The sequence below is a fragment of the Rattus rattus genome, chromosome 1, assembly GCF_011064425.1.
Source record: "Rattus rattus isolate New Zealand chromosome 1, Rrattus_CSIRO_v1, whole genome shotgun sequence".
In the NCBI taxonomy this organism is placed as follows: domain Eukaryota; kingdom Metazoa; phylum Chordata; class Mammalia; order Rodentia; family Muridae; genus Rattus; species Rattus rattus.
In genome coordinates, this window is record NC_046154.1 from 61,301,949 (window position 1) to 61,307,446 (window position 5,498).

The window sequence follows — 5,498 nt, forward strand, 5'->3', positions numbered from 1 at the left end:
AAACAAAAACCCAGAGCTGCTTAAAACTTAAGTAAACCATTTAACAAAGATAGAATAGCTTTTATGGATAAAATAAGTGATTCTAAAGATTAAAAAAAACCTACTATAAATGATAAGAGACACAAGTTAAGATTACAGTTATAACTGAGATTAAAGATTTAGTGGATACAGGAGCAGATGTAACTATAATATTATCACAAGATTTCTAGAATCCAGCTTGGTCACTTCAAAGCATATCCACACAGATCTCAGGAATTGGAACATTGTCTCAGGTAAAACAAAGTCTAAAATGGATTAAGTGCATAGAATTAGAAAGTTGAATAGGAAAATTAATGTCATATGTTGCTTATATAGCCATAAATATATGGGGAAGAGATCTATTGCAACAGTGGAAAATGCAGATTAAGAAATCCTTCAGCTTTAGAGACTAACTGTAAAAGAGAATTTCCTAATTTAAAAAAAGTTTTAAATATTATCAAAGACAGTTACAGAATGTGAAGACTGTCCATGCCAGGATATAACTGAGACTGAGTCTTAAGCATTATATGGGAGAGCTACTTTAGGTACATTACTATCTGCACTACTGCTAAAGTGGCAAACTGGCAAACTGACAAACCTGGTTTGGGTAGAACAAAGCCATATGACTGAAGCAAAGTTACAATCACTAGGAACAGTAGTCTAAGAGTAGCTGGATACTCAACATATAAAAGAGTGTGCCAGCCCTTGAAACTCTCTTATGGTTGTAATTAAAAAGAAATCTGCAAAGTGGAGGCTGTTAACAGATCTGAGAGCCATCAATAAAAGCATTCAGCCAGTGGACTCTTTATAACCTTGAGTCCTATGGACTTCCTTGTTACCTGTCATGGCCTATGATAATGATTGATTTAAAGATTGCTTTTTCACAGTTCCTTTAAAATAGCATGATAGAGCAAGGTTTGCTTTCTCAGTACCTACTTAAAAAAATAGTTGTCCAATAAAACAATACCAAAAAAGAGTTTTGCTACAAAGACTGTTAAAAGTCCTACCTCATGCCAATATTATGTACAACAACAATTATTAATAAACATTTTCCTCAGTCTAAAATTTGTTGGGAACAATGCCCTTGAAGCCCTCCATTACTGATGTTATTATTATGATTAGAGTTAAGTATGACTGGGTTCATGGGAAATCCCCAGTCAGCTGCAGAAGACTAATACAAATCCGGTGGTCAAAATGAATAATAATATGATACGTCAAGATACCCAATGTGATGACCTGTAACTTTTCGGAAAAACCAACATCCTGCTGACTAATAGATATGACAAACCTGTGACCTTTCTGACATCCTGTCAACATCAGCCGATTCCATGACCACATGAATATTGTATCCTTGGCATGGGTAAATGTTTCTTACTTCCCCCCTCCCTCTGTTACCCATGTTATGGCATAAATTCAGCCTTGGGGAAAAATAAAATTGTTGCTTTGATCAGACTCTTGTCTTGGCATCCTTCTTCCAGTCTCTTGTCCACCATTCTCTTCCAGGTACCATCAGCCCCATTGTTGACAAAAATTTACCATTATATGGGTGGTATCTTATTGGCAGATTAAGATATGAATACCCTGTTTGATGAAGTAAAAAGAACTTTGTCTTACTAGGATTAAAAATTGCTCCTAAAAATGCAAAGAAATTCTATTAATTAACTAGGATATAAGATAGGTCTACAAAAGACTTGACCACAAAAAGTACAAATCAGGGGACAGCAATTATGAACTCAATAATTTTCAAAAATTGTTGAGGGACATTAATTGGCTAAGGCCCACAATTGGATTAACTAATCAAGATATGAATACTTATTGCAAACCTTACAATGTGATAAGGGGTTAAATAGTCCAAGAAAATGTGGCTCTTAGATCAAAGATGGCCTGTATTTTAATTATTTTGCCCTCTATCCATTATCCCACAAGAATTCTCATGCAGAGAGAAGATAGTATCTTAGAATAGGTATTTCTAGCACACAGAGGGGAAAAACTTAAACCCCCATGTCCAAAGGTTTTTGAATTGATTCTGAAAAAAAAAAAGAAAGAAAGAAAGACTGAGACTTTGTCAACAGCAGGGCTGGACCAAGAAAAAACTGTAGTGTCTTTTATTCTTTTAGAAATTACCTCTCTGTGGTCAAAAGATGAACATTTACAAAGAAATTGAAGTAAATCTCTTTTTTGGAGAAATTAACAACAAATACCCCCAAAAACAATCAACTTCAGTTTATGAAAAGAATTAATCAGACTCTCACTCATATAATTAAAAGGACACTAATTTCTGGAGTCCCTCTATTCTATATTGATACAAAGAAATCAGGTAAGGCAGGCTATAAATCAGATAAAAGTAAGTAAGGTGGCTCAGAGCCTTTATTATTCAGCTTGAAAATCAGAGCTGTATGACATGTCATTTTTATGTTATAATTAGAATTTCTTAATATAGTTACTAATTCTTAATATTCAGAAAGAGTTGTTTTGCATATAGAAAAACTGAACTTATTCAAAATGATTCAGAATGAACTTCACTATTTATTAAGCTAAAACAAGTAATCAGAAATTGAAATCACCCATTTAATATAACACATATCTGATCCCATATGGATCTATTAGGCCTTGTGGCACAAGGCAATGATTAAATTGATTAGCTATTAGTAAGAAATGTGCTTGAGCTTCAGAAATTCATAAAAACTACAATGTTAACAGCAAAGATTTAAAAAAAGATTTTTTTATCACTTAGCAACAAACCAAGGAAATTATAAAGAAACATTCTACTTGTAATTTATTTGATTATTTAGTTATTGTTGCTTTTTAATTATTATTGTTTTTAAATGCTAATAATCAAGCTATATTACCTGTAGAGAGTAAAACAAAAAGTATTCAAAAACATGAAATTTGGCAAATGAATGTGTTTCATTTTGCAGATATTAGAAAATTAAAGTATGTGCATTATATCATAGATATATATTCAGGATTTCAATGGGCAACTACTTCAAGTTCTGAAAAGGCTGATTCACCAATTATACATTTATTAGAAGGTACTGTTGTTATGGATACACCTGTAACAAATTAGGGTTGATAATGTTTAGCATATGTCTCTACTAAAATAAAGCAATTGTTTGCATATAACAATATAAAGCATAGTCCAGGTACATCACAATCATGCATGACAGTTGTGGAAAAAACATCCAATAATACTCTAAAATAGATTCTTTAAAACAGAAATGGGTAATAAAGCCCCAAAGACAGAGTATATTTTACTTTATTAACTTTGAATTTTTAAATGCCGATGAGCAAAAAGCAGCTGCTGAGATGTCTTGTATAATAGGAAAAGACTGCTGAAATAAATCACCACATTTATTTTAAGGATGTCTTAACTTCAGAATGGAGAGTGGGAAATGTATTGCATTGAGGAAGAGTATTTGCTTTGTTGCACCAGAAAAAAGATTCCATCAACATTAATAACAGTTAGATTTGACTAGAAGATATCTGAAGATCTAGGCTGTATCCATGATGGAAGAAATGGAGAAGAACAAAACAAGTAACATAAATACATATCCTTCCAAATGAGAACAGCTCTGACACTGGCTCAGACATGAGTGTCTCTGCATAGCCAATAAATCTTGTTGGCTCCAGAATCTTCAGAATTTATCATGCCATCCTATCAAATGGCATGGATGGAAATTTGAATTGCAGTTTAGATATACAGTCCAAAAAGACTCATAAAACTCGATTCCCTTTTCCTGCTTAACCATAGAGAAAGAAATCATTTTAACTGAATTGTACACCCTGCACATTCCATGTATGTGTTAATATTGAAATGTATATTACTTTTGAAAGCTTATATGTTCGCAGATTAAAAGGACCGGACACCAAAGAAGAGAACACAAGTAGCCCAGGCAACACAACCTCAGACTGCTTAATTGCTCTTTCCTCAAAAATCTACATTCAAAACACTCTCTAGGGCTAGCATCACACTGTTCCAGCCAGGACTTCAATTTCAGCCTGCACTTTCATATCACAAAAAGACTGGGCAACGTGTTATGGCTTGCTTTCCTAGAACTTGACTGATATCTCAATTTTCTTATGGCCCCTAAATAGAATGTCATTCCAGACAGCAAGACACAATTTCAAAAGAATGATGTCCCACACCCACAAAATTGGGTGGGTGGTTTTTTGCCACTTGTTGGGTGAAAGATCTTTGTCATTGTTTTAAGGAGGTTGGTCACAGTTGTTAATGGTCTTGATCAGAGAGGGAAAAAAATTAAGAAGGTTAGATTCAGGGACTTCTTTTTCTCTTTCTTTTTCTTTTTCTATCCTTCTTTCTCTCCTATCTAGAGTCAGGGGGGAAAAGGCAGGATGAAAAGAAAATAAAAGAGGAAATATAGGGACAAGAGGATTAAAAAGGAAATTTGAAAAGATTATTGAATCTAATTTTAGAGCAAAGAATATCAACAAGCCAAATATTAATAGATTGGTATGGATTTTGTATATTAATACAAATTTAAGATTAATTTTGCTGATATATTCATATATATATTCAACTCTTATAAGGTATTATACATATGCAACTCTTCAAAAACGCAATGTGAAGTTCTAGTCTTTTGAAAGCTGCTATTCCAAACTGTTTAGGATAATTAAAAACTGCAAGTTAACGCTTTCTGTAAGCAGACAGAGGTGACCTGTGAAGAAGGATCACTACTCTCTTGATCCAGAAAACCCTACAAAATCATGCAAATCAAGAGGTTCAAACCTTCGTGTTCACTTTAAGAACATACGGGAAACTGCCCAGGCCATCAAGAGTATGCATATCCACAAAGCTACCAAGTACCTGAGGGATGTCACTTTAAAGAAATAATGTGTGCCATTCCGGCAATATAATGGTGGAGTCAATAGGTGCTCCCAGGCCAAACAGTGGGGCTGGACACAGGGACAGTGACCCAAAAAAGAGTGCTGAATTTTTGCTGCACATGCTTAAAATGCAGAGTAATGCTGAACTTAAGTGTTTAGATGTAGATTCTCTAGTCATTGAACACATCTAGGTGAACAAGGCCCCAAAATTGCACTGACGAACCTGCAGAGCTCATTGCTGGATTAACCCACACATGAGCTCTCAGTGTGGCAACACTGAGATGATCCTCACTGAGAAGGAACAGATATTTCCAAAGCCAGAAGAGGAGGTTGCACAGAAGAAAAAGATATCCCAGAAGAAATGGAAGAAACAAAAACTTGTGGCATGGGAATAAATTTCAGCATAAAATAAATGCAGATAAAGTAAAAAAAAAGAATTGCAAATTAGTGGTCAATCAAACTCATGGTCATGGTAGGTACTAATGTAGTCAACTACAGATATATGTATTTTAGTTTAAACAGATAGTAAATAGCTAGAAACAAGTAATGCTTGCCTATTCAGATATACTATAATAAATAAATGGTCATTAAAAGAGATCTATAGAACAAGGAATTAATTTTGTTTTTAACATAGG

The 5,498-nt window shown here is 34.0% G+C and overlaps 1 pseudogene; it reads left to right on the forward strand.

Annotated features, from left to right (window-relative positions):
* Nucleotides 1-4,717: 4,717 nt before the first annotated feature.
* LOC116887848 lies at nt 4,718-5,258 on the forward strand (annotated as a pseudogene).
* Nucleotides 5,259-5,498: the final 240 nt, after the last annotated feature.